The 22,915-nt window shown below is 46.9% G+C and overlaps 1 protein-coding gene across 1 annotated transcript in view; it reads left to right on the top strand.

Moving 5' to 3' along the window:
• The first annotated feature begins 1,192 nt into the window (after positions 1–1,192).
• The window catches only part of LOC130870912 (uncharacterized protein KIAA1671-like), a 34,506-nt gene continuing 12,783 nt past the window's right edge, over positions 1,193–22,915 (top strand). The window contains exon 1 of the mRNA XM_057763860.1: positions 1,193–1,253. The gene's annotated coding sequence lies outside the window, so the exon portion shown is untranslated. The remainder of the gene's footprint in view (positions 1,254–22,915) is intronic.

Here is a 22,915-nt window from a genome sequence, read left to right as displayed (position 1 = left end):
CAAGACAGCTGAGTGTACTGCCCAGTTCGCAGCCCGAGGCCTGAGTCACCCCTGGGAGGTGGCTCTTCTATAGGGATAACCCCACCTGGTTCGGAGCCACACAGCCTGGGGTCATGGGTGTGCACATTGTGGAGAATGGATATCGCTATGTCGTTCTGCTATTCTGGGTGGTGATAGGTAAAGCTCCTACTGTGTGTGGGGGGTTCCTTTATCATTTGATTATGTGACCCCCTGAGGGCCTTTCCACCTTGTTTTCTTACCGTCTCTATCCCCCCATTTGAGGGTGCTACACGGGTGCCGTCCAGTACGCCAACATGGTCGTCTCTAGCCCCTTCTGCCATAGAGTGCAATGGTCCCTTATCTGGGCGAGCAGTATCCAGAAACAGGTTGAGAGAAAGGTGTGAAGGCCATAACCACATGTGCCAAAGATGCCTTGCGATAACCTGTGTGTTCACTGAGACAAGTCCGTGCCATAGAACGGGCAAGTCACATGGCCCCTTTGAGCCTCAGCTTCTCTTCTGTAAGATAAGGTCCCAAGAACTCAGTTTGTTAGTACCCTCTCTTATTTTTTTAATGAGTTATTATTTTTATTTTGTGTGCATTGGTGTTTTGCCTCTATGTATGTCTCTGTGAGGGTATCAGATCCCCTGGAACTGAAATTGCAGAAGTTGTGAGCAGCCATGTGGGTGTTAGGAATCGAACCTAAGTCCTCTGGAAGAGCATCCAACACCCTCCATCCATACGGGTTGTCATTTTATATGGCTGCATACTCCTCCTTGTTTTGAGTGGGCCAGCTCCTTCTAGAATTCTGTAAACTCTAACTGGTAGATGGAGTTAGGGTAGGGTGGGGACCACAGCATCTCTCTCAGGCACACTCGTTTGGCGCTGTTTTAACTCATGGTGTGGGGGCTGTGTTGACTGGGACTGGTCCAAGTGGCTTCATCCCATCCTGGCCAGCACACTAGGCTCCTTCATAAGCCTGGCCTGATTGCCATCACTGGGAATGCTTCCTGTCCCTGCTGAGGCCTGGCCAACATCCAAATCCTAGCCAGTGGCCCTTTGGGAGGTGGCTGGTGTAAGATGAGCTCCCCAGAACCCTCTATCTCCTCCCCTGGCTGCAGAGCAGCTTCCGGAAGACTGGCTCGGCTGTTGGGAAGAGGGCTGTTCATGCCATGGAGCCCTGGAAGGGCAGAGAGAGGAGAGGGTGTGGGGAGCCACAGGGCAGGGCGGGTGATGGAGCCAGGTTCCCAGAGGTGAGTTGGGGGCCGGGTACCTGCAGGGGAATGGTACTGCTCTTTTGTGACCTTGGATGGGGACACTGCATAGCCCAGTCCATCCATAGTCTGCTGTGTGACATGGGGCCGAGGTAGGGTCTCAACCTCTAGGGTCACATAGAATGCAGGCTCTTACCCCACCAGACACGTGGGTCTACCCCTTTCTTCCCTTCCTCTCCCCCAGCCTGTCCATCTGTACCAGCTCTGATGCTGACTTAGCTAGTCCTGCTCAGTGCTTACTCCTCTCACTGACTCCCTCCAATAAATCTGGGTCACCATTGTCAGCACCAGTGGCTAGCTCTGACTGCAGGTGGCTTAGCATTATTTATTAGTTCCTTTGTTTACATATATATATGTATGTATGTATGTGTAATATATATATATATATATATATAGTGTATGTGTGTGTGTGTGCGCGTGTTGGGGTGGTATATGTATGTGTGTGCACAAGATTGTGCTGTCCTGAGTGTGGGCATGTGGGGGCCAGAGGTCGACACTGAGTGTCCTCTATTGCTATTTCCTACTGAACCTGGAGCTCATCATTTTTGACGAGTCTGGCCAGCCACCGAGCCCCAGGGATCTTGCCGTCCAAGCTCCCAGCGCTGCTCAAGTAAAAGCTGTATACCACCATGCTGGCTTTTGTGTGGGTGCTAGGATCCTAACTCAGATCCTCATGGCTGTTCCACTGTGAGTACCTCCCCAGCTCTGCCACTTGGTCTTTGTATGGTAAGCATATGGAAGATGCCCGATGGCAGCCATAGTGGTCACCACTGCCTTTGCTAGTAAGGTCTAGGGTTCATGCTGTGGCCCCTGGACCTCAGAGGCCTGCTGCCTGGCTGGCCCTCATCAAGCCCCTGGCTGATTTTTGGGACTTAAGGCTGGGTTGTGGCCTCTTTACAAGGAAGCAGGGTTTTTATGGTTTTGAGATCTGAAGTTCAGGCCTGTGTTGACCTGTGGTGGCCCAAGGGCTCCCCAAAAGCATAGCAGGGATCTTCCAGGTAGCAGAATCTCGGTGTGGTTCTGTGGAGGTGCCAGGCACAAAGCCGCTGTCTTTCTTCCTTCTCTGGTGATTGCCACCAAATCCCCTGACTAACACAACTTGAGGGAGAATGGCTGTATCTGGCTTGCAGTTCAGAGGTGATCAGTCCATCACGGTGGTGACAGCGAGGCAGTGGGAGCTTGTACATCGCATCTGTAGTCAGAAACACAAGAGGTGGGCATGGAATATGCTAGGGCTCAGCCCTCCCTTCTCCATTTCATTCAGCCCAGGATTCCTGCCCGGGGAATGGCCCTGCCCACAGTTAAGATGGATAGTCATCAGTTACCATAGTCAAGGGACTCCCTCACAGGCATAGAGGACCAGCTCCCAGGTGACAATAAACACTGTCTCTCACACCTGAGATCCCATGGGGACCCCCAAGGTAGGACCTGTTCTTGCTCTCATTTTTCAGATGAAGGGTCTGAGCAAGCTCATTGGGCTAAAAGCTTGGGATTGTTTTATTTATTTTAAATTCTTATTTTTTTTTCTGGGACAGGGTCACCTGTAGCCCAGGCTGATCTTGAACTTGCTATGTAACTGAGGATGACCTTGAACTCTCAAGTGCTAGCAGGAGAGGCCTGGGCTACCATGCTGAATATTGAACTCAGGATTTCTCACAACTGAGTTCTGTCTCCAGCTCTTTTTAGGACAGATTCTCACACTGTAAACCAGGCTGGCAGGAACTTGAAGTCCTCCTGCTCCAGCGCTGGGACATGAACCCATGCAAAGCCCGAATTTAGTGTCTCCCAGGCTCTTCTGTTTGTTCTGCTGGTACAGCTTCATCTTGGACTGTGGCTTCTGAAGCCATGGCTTGGCTGGGATGCCATCCCACCCAGCTGGCTCATGTCTTGTGAGGCAGTGGCTACTGTTATCTTCATGGACAGATACAACGTCATCGGGATCAGCTTTTGGACAGTTTTGTCATCGCGATGAAAGCGTTACCCTTGTAGCAGTCGCCCCCCCCCGCGCCCCCCAGCTTCCTCACCGCTGGCCTGCTTTGGTCTCCATGGACTTCTGTTTGGGCAATTCCTCTCAGTCTGGTCATACACTGTGTGGTCTTTTGTGAACTTCCTTCGGTGTCCTGTTTCAAGGCTTGTGTGTTTTGGTCCCTGCTGTTGTTCCTTTGGATAGATGCACCATTTTGTTTCATTCTTTGAGGCAGGGTCGCATAGACTAAGCTGGCCTTGAACTTGTCACAGAATTGAGGATGACCTTGAACTGCTGATGTTCTTGCCCCACTTCCCAGGAGCAGGGGTCACAGATGGTATTCCACCGCTCCTGACTTCATTTCTTTCTTTATCTAATTGTTATGTCTTGCCTTGCTGGGGATCAAACCCACAGTCTCAAGAATTCTAGTCAAGCACTGTGCCACTGAGCTACATCCACAGTTCCATGATTCACTTTTCAAAATTTAAATAAAAACATTCTCAGAGATGTTCAGGGCTGGCGGGTGGCTCAGTGGGTAAGAGCACTTGCTATGTAAACGTGAAGGTCTGAGTTCAGATCGGCACATAAGAAGCTGGGCACGGCTGTGTGCACACCTGTAATCCCAGTGCTGTTGGGGTGGCGACAGGAGGACTGGTGGAGCTTGCTGGCCACCAACCTAGTTTCTGCTCAGTGGGAGACCCTGTCTTGAGGGAATAGGCAGAAAGCAGGGTTCCTGATGTCCTCCTCTGCCATGCATACACACATGTTCAGTGAGCTAGTTCAGTTCTCTCTGGCACTGACACATGAAAACAGTCACTTACTGCAAGTGAGTGACACCCTCCCCATGTCCTGTTACTCAGTCTTGTCTTGCAAACTGTAGTGGGCTGCCCACAGATGCCCATAACCAATGGCATGAGCCAGAATTCAAGGTTCACTCTAACCCACAGCCACACTGTCCAGGCATCCTGTCTCTCAGACTCCCGACTCTAAAGGACTGTCCTAGTTCATTCTGGCTAGTTAGCTGCTGAGCAGTTAAGACGTTGGGACTCTGGAATTTATTTATTTATTTATTTATTTATTTATTTTTTATTTTTCAAGACAGGGTTTCTCCGTAGCTTTTTGGTTCCTGTCCTGGAACTAGCTCTTGTAGACCAGGCTGGCCTCGAACTCACAGAGATCCGCCTGCCTCTGCCTCCCGAGTGCTGGGATTAAAGGCGTGCGCCACCACTGCCCGGCTTGGAATTGTGCTATAATTGTGAGTGAGCATGGCTCAGGCCCGTATCTCTCTAGGCTTCTATCCCCCCCCCCCGTGGTTCCCTGGTGTCTTAGACAAAACACCGTGACCAAACACCGTGACCAAAGCAACTGAGGAGGAAAGGGTTATTTCAGCTCACACTTCCACATCACTGTTGATCTCTGAAGGAACTCAGGACAGGAACTCAAGCAGGGCAGGAACCTGGAGGCAGGAGCTGATGCAGAGGCCTTGGAGGGGAGCTGCTGACTGTCTTGTTTCCCATGGCTTGCTTAGCCTGCTTTCTTATAGAACCCAGGACCAATGGCTCAGGGATGGCACCACCCACAATGGACTGGGTGCTCTAGTATCAATCATTAATCAAAAAAATGCCCCACAGGCTTGACCACGTCCTGATCTTATGGAAGCATTTGTTTCAGTTGAGGTTTTCTTCTCTCAGATGACTCTAACTTGTGTCGTGTTGACATAAAACTAGCCAGCACACTGATCACTGAAAATCCAGGTGGTGTCTCTGAGCAGCTCTCTTAGAGGATACAGGCTTAGCTGATGCCATTTCCTGGTGTCAGTAATGTTACAGGGCGCTCCTGACCCTCCTGTCCCCTCCTGGCATGGTCATATCAGCATCTTGGGGCTAAGTGTGAAGGACTCTTCCTTCTACAGCAACAGCAGACACCACACAGAGTGGTGCTTGGAGCTGCCCTTCTTGTTGGGAACTTGGGGCCTTACCTTGGGGGAGTGGAGTTATTTCCTTAGAGGATGCATGTCTGCTGCAAGATGGTGTCTTCACTTGTGAAGCCGCTGTTGTGGTCAGTGGGCTCTGGACTTTTACTAATGGCAACGTCTTGGATTGAAGGAACATACTGGTGTGTTCCCTCGGTCTCTATCCATCGTTACCCACCTTCCTCTGCTGGCCCCCACACTGGCCAGGCTTGTTCATACCTGTGTCCCTGATTCCCGTCACATGGTGGAGAGCTACATATAAATAGTGCCAAGCTTCTTCCTGTCTATGATTCATAAGCCCTTTGACAGATGAGGAAACTGAGGCTGGGGAAGACTTTCATGGTGAGCTGCCAGCGCACCTCCCCTCCCCCCTCAATCTGTCCAGAAGGAAGCCTACGGTCCTGGAGCAGGTTTCAGGTAGGTGGGTAACTCCATTCTCTCCTGCTCTGAAAGGCACCATAGAGCCCCCAAAGGGAGAGGGAGGGAGACTTTCTGGCAGAGTCTCAAATGGTACTTTCAGCCTGTGGGATCTGCCCTTTCCCCCTACGAGCGAGCATTCCCTTACCCCTCCTTCCACCAGCCCCAGCTGCCTCTTCTCCTTCAGGGACCCTACTCTTAGTTGAATCTGACTCTAGACATCATGATTTTCCCTTGTCTGCTGTCTCCAACCTCCCAAGCCACACGGCTGTGATGTCACTCCTCCATGGAGCCTTCCTTGATCACGTTATCTGCAAGGGACCCTGCTCTCTTCCCCTTATCACAGGAGGACACTTTCATCTTGGTGTGCCCTAAGTCCATCACTTATCTGTGCCACACCCCACTTCCTGAGCTCCACCTGAACCTTGACTTTTGGGTTCATTACTAAAGGTGGAGTCAATAAATGTTGGTGAACTTGGTTAAAACGCAGCCCAGTACTGGATTGTGTGGCCCCCATCATTTGGCCAGTCGGCTGCTCTGTTCAGCAGGGAGTGCTTCTTGCTATCCTGTTGTGACAACTTGGGGACACCAGTATTTTAAACTAATTTCCTGGTGAGTCAGTGGTTCTAGGAAATGGGGTGTCATAAGTGGGGTTGCCCCAGAGTCCTGGCTGGATTCCAGCCAGGTTGAGTTGGTTTATCTGGGTGGTGTGGTGTCCCTAAGGTATACCATCAAGAAGCTTGCCTCTAGGGTTCCCTGCAGTTTATCTGTGTGGGGACATCGTGGGGACCTTTGGACATGGCGTTGCATTGTGCCCCAGCACCAGGGGATCTAGTGTCTGATGTTCAGTAGCCAAGAGGACACTGTCCTCAGTATCCGAACACGTGGGTGGAGCTGGCAGCTCTCTGCCAGACCTGAAATGCGCTTGCCTTGTTGGCTGACATTGGCTGGTGGAGTCTGGTGAGCTGGCTTGCCTCTCCTGGTGTCACTGAGGCTCAGGTGCGGCTTTTCCTGGGCTGTGGTCACTTGGATGGGAGCAGGTCTTCTGGCAGCTTTCTGAGCCAGTCCTTCCTTGGGTTTGCAATCTGAGGATACGTTTTGCAACTAGTACCTGCTGTACACACTCCAGGACACCTCTCTTCCTTGGAGACCCTCCTGAGTTTTCCTGCATGTGGTGAGGTGGGAGGGCCCACCTTCCCCAGCCTCTCTAAATGGTGATGCCGATGACCATGGCAGTTCCCTCCATACGGCCTCAACTCTGTCCTTCATTTATGAGCTCAGTAAGCATCAGGACCTTCCCCATGGTCTCCATGCTGGCCTGCTTGTTCACAGCTGTGTCCCTGCTCGTGGGCCACCAGTGAAAATAGGGTCTGCATGTGGCCTCAAGCTCAGATCCGCCTGCCTCTGCCTCCCTAGTGCTGGGATTAAATGGCCTGCTTGTACCTGAATGTTTACAGAGTTGATTTTGGACTCGGAGATAGTTCCATAGACAGGATCTTGCTGTGCAAATATGAGGCTCAGAGTTCGGATCCTAGCACCTGTCTAAGAGCTATGGATTTGGTATGGCAGCCCCAATCTGTAATCCTGGTACTTTGGGAGCTGGAGACAGGGGCCCTGGTCAAGCTGGCTATATAGCTGCATCAGTGGGCCCTGCCTTAATTTATGAGTAGAGAGAGACTGAAGGAGATACTTGACTAACCTGGGGCCTCCATACACGGGCACACATGTACACCCACACACATGAACATGCTAATCACACATATACATGTGCAAAAGAAAAAAGAAAAGAATCGATTGTCATGTGTATGGGTGGCACAGTCACAAGGTTCAAGATGGAACATGTCCACAGTACAGGCGAGATCAGGCTCCTCCCACCCCACCTGCCATATTCCTCACCCCAGCAGAAAAACTGGAAACTTATTTTAATTATATTTTATCACCTTTCTCTGAGGTGCTTTGTGGCTCCCTCTAGCTAAAGTGCAAAGGACTCTATTACACTCATTATGACTCATTATCTGTCAATTAGTGAGTCCCAGGTGAATCCCCTGGAGGTGGGTGAGGCAGCTGCTGCTAGTGTGTTTGTGGGGGTAATTCCAGCCCCTCCAGAAGCCAGTTGGTAAGAATGATGGGCTTGGGAACCGAGGGGACAGTATTGATCATATGTCGTCCCTGTGGTGGTTGCTTCAGGCCTTGGAGCCTTGCTTGAGCCCCAGCTGTAGAATTTTCTTTTGCCCTAGAGTCATGTCCTGGCTAGTTTTATGTCATCTTGACTGCAGGTTGGTGTCATCTGAGAGGAGGGAGCATCAATTAAGAAAATGCCTCCAAAAGATCATCCTGTAGGCAAACCTGTAGGGCATTTTCTTAACTAGTGATTGATGGGAGAGGGCCCAGCACATTGTGGGTGGTGCCATCCCTGAGCTATTGGGCTTCTATAAGAAAGCAGGTTAAGCAAGCCATGGGGAGCAAGTCTGTAAATAGCACCCCCCCATGGCCCCTGCATCAGCTCCTGCCTCCAGGTTCCTGCCCTGTCTGAGTTCCTGCTTCCTTCAGTGATGGACAGTGATGTGGAAGTGTAAGCTAATAAACCCTTTCCTCCCCAACTTGCTTTGGTCACGGTGTTCATCACAGCAATAGTAACTGTTACTAAGACAGATTGGTCCAGCATAGTTGGATGCTTCTGTGATGGACCTGGTGGTGTTTTGGGGAGGACTGTGGAAGCACTTTAGGATTTGAGGCAGAAAAGCCATTGAGTGCTGAGAGCTCAGTGAGCTGTTCGGTTGCAGCTTGGATGATGAAAATCTTGAGAACAGTGAGGATGATTGAGGCCTGACTTGTGAGGTTTCAGAGGGGAGTTTAAAGAGTCTATGAAGGCCCTGCTATTGTGAACTGAGAATCTGTGGTTCTGGTCAGCTGGGTCTGAAGAGTCAGCTGTGATTAAGAAGAGACCAGCATCACTAGGTGAAGTCTTCTGGGAAGTGTGTCCCCAGGGCCAGCACACAGAAGCTGGGGTCCAGAGGCAGCCAAGGTTGCCTCGTGATGGCAGCTGAACTTGATAGTGCAAGAGTCACCAGGTGGTGCTGGCTTTGAAGGCCTGCAGGGGTCATGGAGAGCAGCTGAGGCTTGGCACTGTGTGGCAGGCCTGGAGTCCCTGAAGAGAGCCCAGGAGAGGCTGTTGGTAAAACTGCAGCTCAGTTGCAGCAGAGACCCCAGCATTTTGGAGACGCCAGTACCATGGGATGGGCACCAAGAACAGCAGCAGTGGAGTGGAGCCAGCCTGAGCCTGGAAGACAAGCTGTGTGCTGCGGAGGGCGGAGACAGAGAAGCGACCCAACTCCTCCCCAACTCCTTTGGAGGAGTCCAGAAGATGGGGAGTGGATCCCAGACACTGGCTGTTGACTTATTTATTCAGTGTGGAGTTGGTTTTTGCTTTGTTCAGACTGTGGCTACCTTTCCCTCTTGAAGTGAAAAGGTGTTTATTTTTGATGTTACAGGAAACCACAGTTGAGGGACTTTTAAAAGACTTTGGATTTTAAAAGACACTGGCTCTTTTAAAGAGTTTGAATTTTCAAAGACTGTGGGACTGTTAAAATGTATATTAATGCATGGTTTGGGGGAAGACAAGAAAGGAAAGGCTGTGGCTTAACAGGGATGTGTTGTGTGTCAGGTTGAAAAGGGCAGTGCAGGGCAGAGTCACCGAGAACTTCGGCTCATCCTTGGGTTTCCCCTCTGCCAGCCAGAACCTAGGTTGTGTGCTTGGGGAAGACTGGGTTGTTGCCCCAGTCCCAGGCTGGCAGTGCCTGGCCAAGGTGGAGACCTTGTGTCACTGTAGGTGACTGTGTGAGGGCTGTGCTGGAGACCGGCCAGCTGGTCACATGATGGGCTGGGGCAGGAGCTGGGTCTCGGCACTGAGTTGTATCGCTGGGTTGGCAGTTTGCCGCTCACAATTTTGGTTTATCTGCTCCTTTTAGTCGAGGCCTATGCAGAGGGTGAGGTGGTGTTAGGATGAAGAGAAAGCCCATGTTTCCATTAGACATGTTAAATTTCCTCATCCCCCCCCCACCAAATCCCACCACTCAGAGACAGTCTGCAAAGGGCCCGCTCTTCTGTTGCATGCGCACTGACAGGACTTCCTGGGTACCTGCCGCCAGGTCTGCTCACAGGTGCTCACAGGCCATTTCATTGAATCATGGAGTCTTTTATAACTGTACTGAGTGGTTCTTCAAGGCCACCACAGCCCCCACATCCGCTCAGCAGAGACTTTGTCCAGGTAACTAGCTTGTGCCAAACTCCGAGTCTATTGGTAATGTTTACCTGTGTGTAACAAGCCCTTATGGACAGAGGCTTAAACAGATATATTTTTTTTCATACAAAAGTCAAAGGATTCATGTTACTGTGTATAAAGCATAGCCTTTGTGGCCTCTTGATTCCCAGGGGTTGCCATGAGTCTAGGTGTCCTGTCCTTGTTCTGGTAGAACAACACTGGGTGCATTTTCTGTTTATACACAAAGTGGAAGTCTCCCTCCAAGTCATTCCACATTGCGGAATATTACTTTAACTATGTAAAGGGGTGCTACATTTGTTTATGCTGCATTTGTTTAATGATGTAAAGATGAGCTGCTTTGCCTGCCTAAAGCACCTAATTGGTCTAATAAATGGCCAGTAGCCAGACAGAAGAGGCTGGAGGGTAGAGAGAATAAGGAGGAAAGAAATGTAGGCTAGAAAGAGAAAGAGAGGGGGATGCCCGGGGCTAGCCAGGCAGTCACCAGTCAGACATGGATGTGGTGGCGCAAATGAATGCAGACAGATTATATAGATATATACAGCTTTAATAAGGAAATAGACTTACAGGACCACAGGTTCCCGCGGAGCACTGGAAAAGCGGAGCAAAAGAAAAATGCTGCTGGGCTCACGCCCGGCAGATTTATCCGTAAACATTAGCCCGAGGCGAACACGCCCCCAATGGGTGGGGCTATGTCCCTACATCTCCCCCTTTTGTCTAAATAAGATAGAACCAAACCAAATACAACTATATACAATAATAACAAATAATAAATATAACAAACAATATTGAGAACAAAACTTTTGCTAAACATTCTATCTCAAGGAGTCTAAATAACATAGAGAGTAACTACAATTATATAATCTTCAACTCCGTCAAAGATCTGAGAAGGGAATAAATATTACTTAACAATCGAGAGATATCCAAAATGTGCAACAATTGATAGAGACAACTGACTACCTGGGCAATCACCCAAAGTCTCGTTTGCAATGTTGAGTCAACCAACTTTGGCTAAGGCCTAACATAACTGGCATACCATTATTAAAGGCAAGGAACTTTCTTAGGACTATCCTACCCTGTCTTGGCAAGATAAGACAATCCTGTTTCATCCACTTAGGGATATTCTGTATCTTTGTCAGAAGTTGAGGTATGGGCTTTTCTTAACCCAAAGGCCAGTTCTGCCAAGAAGACAAGCTCCCAGTGGAGTGTCTTTGGTGCTCAACGTTCTCTCGGGAGTAGAGTGGTGTTGCCAGGAGTAATTGTGTCTCTTTGGCATAGAAATTTTAGGTTAGATTAAAGGCCATTTTCTACAGCTCTTCGAAGAGGCTGAAGATCATACTATCTATACTAAATATAATCTCTATGTAACTAAAAGACCTGATAAACTTAAAAATAAATATGACAAACATATAATTCTCAATACCTATCTAACTTTGAAGACTAAAAGAATAAACAACTGTGCAATATATGAAGACAATGATCTTCAACTGTAAACAATGTCATAGTATCAGAGGTAGAAATGTACAATGTAATATGGTAGATGTATCAATACAATATGGACAAAGTTATAAGCATACTCATACAAAAATAGAGGTAGGAACACTCATATTCAATATTCAACATATCAATATACAAGAAACAGTACCAGTACAATTTTCTATAGACAGTAATTCACAAATACCAATCATCCCAAAAAACCAGTTACCCCCTTCTTCTTCCTCTTCTTCTTCTTCTTCTTTTTTTTTTTTCCAAAAAAAAAATATCACCCCATCCCCTCAACCCTAAACCAACCATTAAAAGATGTCCCCAACCCTGAGGGCAAACTCTGTTGGGAGAGGGGATGCCGTCCTCTAAGATTGCTTCTAGCTGACATGGGGGCGACGTTCTTCTTAGGGGGTCCTGTGAAAGCAAATGATGGTAAAATTTCCAAATTAACCTTTGACCTAAGAAAATTGTAACTAGTCTCAGAGCGTTTTGAGAAGGTCCGACCAGAGTGTTGTCAAAAATGTGCACCATTCGAAATTGTCTCTTGTAGTTGGTACCAAAAAACAGGTCTAATATTAGCGCTTTAAAAAAAAAAATGACGTCATAAAAACCAGATGGAGTTGATGTTGTGGGGCCCCATCTTCATCCTGGAAACTTCAAAGATTACTGTAGGAAAATTTGTTGCTTGTTATGGGAAATTTAAACATTAACAACAAGGACATATACTGACATATAAAGAAAGACACAGATATGAGGAAAAGCAAAGAAAGTTTAAGACATATATATATATATATATATTATATATATATATAAATTAATACTTACAGAACAAGTCCCTCCATCAGTAATTAAATATTAGGGGTACCTTAAATTCTTTGAAGATGGGTATTTTCCTGTGGAGATAAGAAGAGAACCCTGCCCCCAACCTATTTGTATTACTTACCATCAGTATGATTGCCATCCATGTGATTGAATTGTTATTTATCTTTCCCAACTGGCTTCTCTTCATCAAAACGAACCTTTATCAATTTTGATGGAATCCACAATTTTTCCTCACCTGTGGAGACAAGAGCAAATCCTCTTCCCCAACGCAGCACATCTCCTGGCTTCCATTGTGAGGTCAGCACATCCTTGAAATAAACTGGTTGATTTAGTTCAGTAGACTTTTCCATTATCCAATGTCTTTCTGCAGCCGATGTTCCCTTCTCATTAGCGTTGAGGAAATTCAAGGTTAACAAAGCATTATGTAACCTATTTCTGGGGGTGTTTTCCACCCCTTTCTGTTTGTTCAACATATCCTTTATAGTTCGATTTGATCTTTCTATGACTGCTTGACCTGTAGGATTGTATGGTATACCTGTAACATGCTTGATATTGTAATAATCAAAAAACCGTTTCATTTTCCTAGAGACATAAGCAGGACCATTATCTGTCTTTATTTGTGTAGGTATACCCATAATAGCCATGACTTCTAATAAATGAGTGATAACTGAATCAGCCTTTTCTGAACTTAAAGCCGTTGCCCACTGAAAGCCTGAATACGTGTCAATGGTGTGATGAACATATTTTAATTTGCCAAATTCTGCAAAGTGGAACACATCCATCTGCCAGATTTCATTCCTTTGGGTGCCCTTTGGATTAGCCCCTGCAGGCAGTGGCGTTTGGTTATAGAAAGAGCAAGTAGGGCATTTCTTTACAATCTCCCTAGCTTGTTGCCATGTAATAGAAAACTCTTTCTTCAAACCTTTGCTATTAACATGATGTTTTTTATGAAATTCAGAGGCTTGTAGCACACTACCAATCAATAATTGATCAATTTCTGCATTACCTTGTGCTAGAGGACCTGGCAGACCCGTATGGGATCGGATGTGTGTTATGTACATAGGGCAAAGCCTGTTCCTAATCAAATCTTGCACCTGGATAAACAAAGAGGTTAGTTCTGTATCATCAGGTATAAATTCAGCAGTTTCAATATGTAAAATAACTCTTTCTGCATATTGTGAATCAGTAACTATATTAATAGGTTCTTTAAAATCCCTTAGCACCATAAGAATGGCATATAATTCTGCCTTCTGGACAGAATCATAAGGACTTTGTTCCACCTTACCCAAGTCTTCTGATTTGTAACCTGCCTTCCCTGATTTATTGGCATCAGTATAGAACGTACGGGCTCCAGTTATTGGAGTATCACGGACGATTCGAGGAAGGATCCAAGAAGTTCTCTTTATGAAGTTAAGCCTCTTGCTTTTTGGATAGTTGTTATTAATGTCTCCCAAGAAATTAGCACAAGCTCTTTGCCATGGTTCATTATCTTCCCATAATTTCTTTAGTTCATCAGCAGTGAAAGGCACTATAATTTCTGCTGGGTCTATGCCTGCTAGTTGACGAAGTCTCAACTTGCCTTTTATAATTAACTCAGAGACTTTTTCTACATAAGTTTTCAGTTTCTTACTTGGTTTATGTGGTAAAAAGATCCATTCCAAGATAATATCATCTCTCTGCATTAAAATTCCTGTAGGGGAAATTTTTGATGGTAGTATGACGAGAATACAGTCGAGCTCTGGATTTACCCTATCCACATGTGCCTGTTGTAATTTTTCCTCAATCATCGTCAGTTCCTTTTCTGCTTCAGCTGTTAATTCTCTGGGACTGTTTAAATCTTTGTCACCATCCAAGGTTTTGTTCAAATGAATTATTAGATCAGGTGTTATCCCAATAGCTGGCCGTAGACTGGAAATGTCCCCTAATAGTCTTTGAAAGTCATTAAGAGTCCATAGGCGATCTCTCCGAATTTGTGCCTTTTGTGTCTTAATTTTTTGTAAACCTATTTTATAACCTAAATAATTAACAGAATCTCCCTTCTGAATCTTTTCAGGAGCAATTTGCAATCCCCATTTTGGTAAAAGTATTTTTATTTCTTCAAACAGTCTGTTCAAGGTATCCATGTTTGAATCGGATAACAAAATGTCGTCCATGTAATGATATACTATCGATTTGGGAAATTTCTTGCGTATTATTTGCAATGGTTGATTCACAAAATATTGGCACAGGGAGGGGCTATTTAACATACCCTGGGGGAGGACGGCCCAGTGGTACCTCCTCGAAGGTTGAGAATTATTATAAGTAGGCACTGTGAAGGCAAATTTTTCTCTATCTTCTTTTTGTAAAGGTATAGTGAAAAAACAATCCTTTAAATCAATAACTATGAGAGGCCATCCTTTTGGCAATAAAGAGGGCAAAGGAATTCCAGATTGCAGAGGGCCCATAGGTTGAATAACCTTGTTGATAGCCCTGAGATCTGTCACCATTCTCCATTTACCTGATTTTTTCTTAACCACAAATACAGGAGAATTCCAAGGGCTGGTAGATTCTTCTATATGTCCAGCATCTAATTGCTCTTGTACCAACTGTTCTAAAGCCTGTAACTTTTCCTCAGCTAAAGGCCATTGCTTTGTCCATATTGGTTTCTCAGTCAACCATTTTAAAGGCAAGGCTGTTGGTATCTCTGAAGGGACATCAATTGCTTGTTCTTGTACAGCCCGAATGGCCGGTTTTCTCTGTTTGTAATATCTTTTAATATTATCCCCAGAAATATAGGCTCTAGAAGTAGCAGGAATGTTAATTTGGGTATTCCATTGTTGTAATAGGTCACGACCCCATAAATTCATTGCAATATTGGCTACATATGGCCTTAATTTTCCTATTTGTCCCTCTGGTCCTATACATTCAACCCATCTCGTGCTCTGCCTTACTCGAGATAGGGTTCCAATTCCCAGCAGCTGAACATTTACATTCTGAAGAGGCCAATATGGATGCCACGATTCTGGGGTAATGATACTTACATCCGCACCTGTGTCCAGCAGGCCAGTAATAAAAATGCCATTTACACACACTCTCAGCTTTGGTCTTTGGTCATTTATAGAAGTTTGCCAAAACACACGGAACTCATCTTTCTGATTGTTATTGCTTGTAACAGTAGGCATGGGGCTTTCTAATTGTCCTGACGAGTCATGTTCTCTGTAGTAACTGGAAATGACTGAACCATGTTTGCCATGGGGGCCTGTGAGGCCCCCCCTCTCACGTTTCCCGTCTGTATCAGGTTGCCTTGTCTATCTCTTGTAGACCTGCACTCATTCGTCCAGTGTCTGCCCTTTCCACATCTTCTACATAAACCTGAAGGCTGAGTCCTCCTATTTCTGTTATTTCTAGAAGATGCATTATTATTATTTCTGAAAATCCGTTGTCTACAATTCCTTTTCATATGACCCATTTTGCCACAATTAAAACATTTGGTATTCTGATGTCTCCTTTTACCGTTGGAAATTGCTTCTTCTACCCATGCTTCAGTGCCATAGTCAAATGTATCAACATCTAGTGTATGCAAGACCCATTCTTCTAATGGCGCTGATCTGAGCTTTAAAGGTCCCAAAATCCTTTTGCATTCCACATTTGCATTTTCATAAGCCAAAGTCTCGATCATTATACGTCTTGCTTCTGGGTCAGATATCCCTATTTGTACAGCTTTAGTTATTCTTTGTAAAAAGTCACTAAAGGGTTCTCTTTGACCCTGTTTAACTCTGACAAATGATTCCATCCTCTGTCCTGGGTCTTGCACCCTGTCCCAAGCCCTTAAGGCTGCTGTAGTACACACAGAGAGTATGTTTTCATCCAAATTAGCTTGTTCCTGAGGCTCAGAAAATAGCCCCTCTCCCAAAATTTGATCTATGGAAATCTCAATTCCCTTTGCTCTTTCCTGCTGTTCTAAAAGTCTAGCCTCTTGCCTGAATAAGCATTTCCATTTCAATTGCGTTCCACTCTCAAGGACAGCAGAGCTCAGTTGAAACCAGTCATTGGGCGTGACCTTATTCGTCGTGGCCCAAGATCTTAGCATCTCTTTAACAAAAGAGGCATTCATTCCAAAAGTCATTACAGCCTGTTTAATTTCTTTGAGATCATTCATACGGACAGGTTCCCATGTATCTTCCTTGATGACCCTAGGGTTTCTGGAACCAACTACTTTCTCAGTTGTTACAACTGGAAAGGCAGGTAGAACTGTAGGTAGAGCTTTGTGGGAATTGTCCCGGAGGGATTTACCCACAGATTTAGTTAAAATATGCCTTTCTACCTCTTGCTCTTCTTCCTCAGAATTTAGAAATTCCTCAATCTTTTCAATTCTATTCACCATTGCCTTCTTTAATGTCTGAATCTCCTGTCCAGAATTATGTTCTAAAGCCTTCATTGAGGATTCTAAAGTATGAAGTTTGTCCATTAGAGATAACGTCTCATCTTTGGACATAATTTTTATAGCATATACCGTGCCTTCTTGTATAGATAATCTTTCTGTCAATCTGTCATAAGCTTTAGACAAAATCCGATTGTCACATTCAGCAGTTTTGATTCTCTCAGTTAATGTTTCAGTTCCTACTGAAAGGGACTGTAGCTTACGATCCAAATCAGCTGTTCCTTCTTCCATAGTAATGAATTTCTCCTTAATATCAGCCGTTAATGCTTCAGTTCCTACTGAAAGGGACTGAAGCTTACGACTCAAATCAGCTGTTCCTTCTTCCATAGTAATGAATTTCTCCTTAACATCAGCCTGTACCTCTTCTAAATTTTTTTCAGTTTGTAGAGTTGTGTTAAACAAAGATCTGTTTTCTGCCTGGAGAACTTCAAACTGATTTTTGAGAAGATTGTTGTCATTCTCAATTGTTTTTAAGCGTTCAACCTCGTCTCGTAAAGACTTTATCATATTTCTATTATCAAACCATACAGTACCAAGGAAAACTACGAATCCCAGAAAGATCCATATCTGTGGGCTGACAGACACTTCTTGTAAAATCTCCCACATGGTACAACTGAAAAGGCTGTTAAAGTCTTGAATGGTAATGTTTTCAGACATTTTTCTTATTTATAAAAGAAAATTATGTACCTGTAATGAAGTTTTCCTGCCAGTGGTGGCTAAAGAAATGCACCTGAGTCCACGTGGTCTAAGTCAGAGCCGGTCTGAAACAATTAACTCAAAACAAAAATTATTATACTGCCTGTTAAGGGAAGGGGTTGGCGGCTTTTATTTTCAAAACCGCAGCTGCTTCCCTTAAATCAGGCAGTGAGGGTTTGGAAGAAGCAGGGAGCTATTAACTGCTCTGTGGGGGGGTCGCTGCTCTGCGACTGTAGTGGCCTGGAGTGGGGGAAGGGAAAGCGAGCAGGGAGCACGCTGTAAATTGCCTTCCTGAGCTCAGGCAACTAGCCGGGAAAGGTGGAGCTTGCGCCCCCCCCTGTGCCGGGTCGGGGGCAGACGTTGGGACGCCAAATGTGGTGGCGCAAATGAATGCAGACAGATTATATAGATATATACAGCTTTAATAAGGAAATAGACTTACAGGACCACAGGTTCCCGCGGAGCACTGGAAAAGCGGAGCAAAAGAAAAATGCTGCTGGGCTCACGCCCATTTATCCTTAAACATTAGCCCGAGGCGAACACGCCCCCAATGGGTGGGGCTATGTCCCTACACATGGAGTAGGACATACAGAATGAAAGAAAGGTAAAAAGCCCCAGACAAAATGTAGATGAAGAGAAACAGGTTAAATAAAGTTATAAGAGCTGGTGGGATAAGCATAAGCTAAGGCCGAGCTTTCATAGTTGATAATAAGTCTTGATTTGGGAGCTGGTTTGCATTTCAAGAAAGTGTGCTACACACTTTCCTCTGTCCTCGGTCTTGAGTCAACACAGGGTCACATGCAGCTCCTGATTGAGAGAGCCCAGCCGCTGGCTTCGGGAGGGGAGCTTCCTGATAGCCTGCGTTCGCCCTGTTGTGTCCACTTTACCCTTTCTTGGTAGTTTCCCTTTTCACATTAAACAAATAAAGGCTTTGGCCATTCCCACTTACCTTGTGGTAACTTTTCATGTTTTCAAAAGTTCAGTACAATTATTTTACAAGAAATTTTGGAAAAAAAAAACTTTATTGTAAACACAAAAGCTGTTCAGCTTTTCTTGGTTCAAGAGGAAACTGCAATAGTAACTGGGTGCAGTGAAAACCTAGGGGTAGTTTGCAGTCTGCGACCGTGCCAGCAAGTGATGGAGGCATGAGTGGCAGTGGGGGCGGCAAGTGGTCAGAGTGAGGGTTGTTTCTGTGTGCTCGTTTGCTGATGAGCCAGTGATGGAGAGGGGGATGTCAGGGCCATCTGTGCACCAGGCAGCTGGTCTTGGACACTTCCAAAGGTCATTGGGCTTCCGGTGACCCTGGAAGGGTCTGTAACCAGGGTGGGCTGTCATGGGAATGCCAGCCTTGTAAGTGAGCAGCTTGTGCCTTGTTCCTGAGCCAGTGTTTTGTTTGTTTCCTTTTTCAAGGCAGGGTTTCTCTGTAGCTTTGGAACCTGTCCTGGAACTAGCTCTTGTAGACCAGGCTGGCCTCGAACTCACAGAGATCCACCTGCATCTGCCTCCCGAGTGCTGGGATTAAAGGGTACGCCACCTCTGCCTGGCTCCTGAGCCAGATTTGATTGGATACACTGAGAACTTGGATCACATGGGCTCCCTGGAAGAGGTGCTCTAGTTAAGTCTTTGTAAAAGGCATTCTGGGGCTCGGGCAGGCTTGTGGAAATAGTCCAGGGTAAAGAAAGGGCTGTCGCTGGAAAGAGACATTGCATTTAGGGGTGCTCCCATTTGTGAGTTTGCGTGTTTGGGAACCTTCCAAGGGATGGAGCCAGGGGTGTTCTGTGAGATGAGTACTTGGTTAAATCTAGTGAGCACTTGCTTGTACATTGGCAGTTCTTGGGCCAATATCAGCCAGTTCTTTCAGGGAAAGAGTTACCGTTTTCTCTGCCATGTAAAATGCTCCCTGGCTCCTGCCGAGAACACAGAATGCTGACATTCTTCTCTGAAGTCACTTGGGTTGTGTATTGTCGAGCTGGGCCCAGGGTGGAGTCCTGCTCCAATGTTGTCCTTCAAGCCATCCTCTCCCAGGCCACTCCAGCCTCGCACAGCCTCTGGGCTGGTCCTAGCCAACGCCCTTCTCTTCAAGAACCTTCTGGTCATGTTTCTGATAATAGTCTTTAAGTAGAGCCGGGAAGATTCCTGGAGATGAGGCCGGCCAGGCTCCAGTGTGTTTGTTGGGTCCACTTCAGGGGAGTGACGGCAAACCCTGACCTCCAGCTGGGAACAGAGTCAGCGTGGAAGTGCTTCCCTGGGAATCACTGTGCAGACATGCAGAGCTGGGAGAAAGGTGCATGCCTCTGACCCAGCCAGCCCACAGTCCCCTGGGCACAACTCCCCGTGGGTATCCACTGCACTGTTGGTCAGTGTTTTCACCCAGGCTTGTGTACTGGCCAGGAACTCCCTAGGTGGGCAGCGCGGACGGGTCATAGGCTACCAATTATGCACCAGTAGTCCAACTTTTCTTTGTTTTGTTTTGGTTCTAGGGTTCAAGCTCAGGTCCTCATGTGTGCAAGAACTTCATTGACTGGGGCATTCCCACCCGAGTGTCAGCTTTAATGTATTGTTTCTTGAAGGACCTCGCGCGGGTGGGGGCTTGGATTATCAAATGAGGAGCTATTCTTGGACAGGCATTTGGAGCGCTAGGAAATGCTGTGTAGGTGTTAAAGCTGAACACACTGGTGACATACTGTGACATTAAACAACAAAAGAACTAATTCTGCCATGTGTAGCATAAACCTGTCATCTCAGCACTCGAGAGGCTGAGGCGGGAGGATTACCTTGAGTTTAAGGCTGACTTGGGTTATAATAAAATCCTGTCTCAAATAAACAAAACCAGCCCAACAACTGACAAACTGGTCCCTAGGCAGCAGTGTGAACTGGCACCATCTTGTATGTGCCAGGCTCTTGTTCACACCAGGAATGTCCACTGGTTCTGGCTGTTTGGCAGAATGCCATGTGGCCTTCGGGTCTCCATGGTAGGGTTTAAGATGGTTAATTTTTCCCTGTGGGCCTGTGAGATGGCTCAGTAGGTAAAAGCATTTGCTGCATAGGTCTGATAATCCAAGTCTGATCCACAGATCCCATGAGCCCCAAAAGCTGTCATCTGACCTTCCTGTGAGTCCTGTGGCACACGAGTGTGCACACTCTCATCCACAAATAATTTGAAAAGCAAACCAAACTTGCTGGGCTGGGGTATAGCTCAGCCAGTGGAGTGCTTGCCTAACGCGCTCAAGGTCCTGGGTTGCGTCTGTAACTTGGAGTAAACTCGGTGTGATTGCACTGACGTCAGGGACATCAGGAGCCCACTGCCATCCTTGATTGCATAGTGAATCTGAGGTCAGCCATGTGAGACCCTGTCTCACAGAACAAACAAATATCCCAAACTTTCTGATGGTATGAATAGCATTTTCCATAGTTCTTAGGCAGAACTGGAAGAGACTCCAGGAAGAAGCCGGCTGTAGCTGGAAATATTACCAGACCATGAGAGCAGTCTTGGCTTTGGGGACCCTGTGTTTGAGGGACCCCAGTACACACACTAGAGTCATTTGTTCTGTAACACACACTAGAGTCATTTGTTCTGTAAAGGATGACAGTAAATGTCTTGTTTTTTTTTTTCTGTGGTGAGCAAAGACAGTGGCTCCTGAAAGAGGCTTCAGTGTCTGGGTTCAATAAAACTTTATCTGCAGAGCTAGGCAGAGGGCCGGCTTAGCGTCCATGCTGTAGTTTGCCAACCCCAGTCTGGAGAAAAGCAAGAGGGATTGAAGGCTGCTTGATGACTGGGTTCTCCAGTGACTGCAGTGTCCCAAAATAGCACAAATTGTAGGAAGGAACTGGCCACGAAGCTTGAAAAGGCGGATGTTTACTTACAGGGAGCGGGATGGATTGTAATTCCCTGCAGACACGCAGCTGGCCTGGGGGTCTGATAGTTTGTATCCATCTTTGAGGGGCTGTCAGGAATACTTCTGTACTGCACATCACTGGGGCTCACTTGTCAGCCTCTTCAAACCCTTTATATAATTGTCCCTGTCACTCCTTTGTGGATATGACTGTAGATTGAGGGCCCCAGGGAGCTGGAGCCCGAGGGGGAGCCAGGGATGGGGCAGTTGGGGCAGTGAAACCCTGTGGATTAGGATGATATCTACAGAGGGACACAGGACATGCTACCTGGAAACGCTGCTTCCCCCGAATGTAGACAGCTGCCCAGTAATTGCTGTCTGTCTCCCTTAAGTGGGCAGCTTTTCTGTTGGGGAATTTCAGAACGCTGTCTGGGATCCAGGAAGCTGGCCTGTGCTGGGGACATGCCTGTCGGAGTGATAAGAAGTTGAAGCAAAGCTGGTGAGCCTCTACCTGAGTCTGAGTCCATCAAGGGTCCTGGACCCTACCCCTCAGGTCAGAGGTTAGAGGTAGGAGAGGCTGCCTGGGCCACAGAGAAGAGCCCAGGGACTAGGTCCTGTCTGGAGAGGAGCTGAGAGAAAGACGGGGCAGAGGGACACAGACCTCACTGATGTCAAATATCCAGTAAGGGCCAACACACAAGGGAAAGGAAGTCTGATGTTGCTAGAGGCCAGGACAGGGGCACTGGGGAGCCATTTCTTGCAGGAGTGTGGCTCTGCAGACAGTCCCTACTTAGAACAGATGAACTCGTGATTCCTCAGGTGACCCACGGTGCAGGAACAGGGTGCTTTCAGAAGCCATGCATTATAGTTTGAATCCTGCTCTTTTCTGGGCTGGTGGCATGTGGACCATACTCTCTCCCAGCAGCTTCTCCCAACCACAGGACCCAGCCAGCTTGAGTCTCGAGAGGGGCCACGTACAGTCCATAAAATAAACCTGTGAGTGGTATTCCCAAGCTGGTCAGTACTTGACATGAAGCACACTCACAAGGGAGGACCAGGGAAGCTCAACTGGGATGATTGGTGGTATTTGAGTGCCCTTCCCCAAGTTAGTTTTGTCTCAAATTCACAATTTTACCGTCTCATTCTACCAAGAGCTAGAATGACAGGTGTGTGCCATCACTCCTGGTGTTTGTATGTGTGTAAATGTGCACGCACACGTGTGTGTGTGCATGCATGCGTGCATATGGTTGTGTGTGTGAATCTCAAACACAGGGTCTCTCACTTGCTAGGCAGGTACTCCACCACTGTCGGTATCCATAGCCCTACCTTCCCTCTTAAATGTTCACTGTCCCCTGCCTGTTCTCTTGAATGTCCACTGTCCCCTGCACATCCTCTTGAATGTCCACTGTTGTGTCCTCAGCCCCTGCCCTAGAGAAGGTACTTCTACCTGGACAGGGATGGGTGACATGAGGCTGCCATTCTGGGGACCAAGGAAAGAATGGGCACACTCCAGTGGCATTCGATCCAATGGCTGTGCCTGGGCCACCTGGGATCTGTAGTGGACAGATCTGTGTGCCCCGCAGCCCCACTCCATGGGGAGGACATTAGCCAGTCTCTTCTTGCCTCTTCCCACAGTAATGGGTTTGCCCAGGGTGGCTTTGCAGATTTGGAGGTCGAGGTCATGTTGTGGAAGATAACGAAAAGGCGTCAGTCCTAGCCCACATCCATTGCCAGATGGTGGCATTCCCAGG

This window comes from Chionomys nivalis, chromosome 3 (genome assembly GCF_950005125.1).
Source record: "Chionomys nivalis chromosome 3, mChiNiv1.1, whole genome shotgun sequence".
NCBI lineage: Eukaryota > Metazoa > Chordata > Mammalia > Rodentia > Cricetidae > Chionomys > Chionomys nivalis.
Note: the sequence above shows the minus strand (reverse complement) of the source record. Positions and strands in the feature narration are given on the sequence as shown.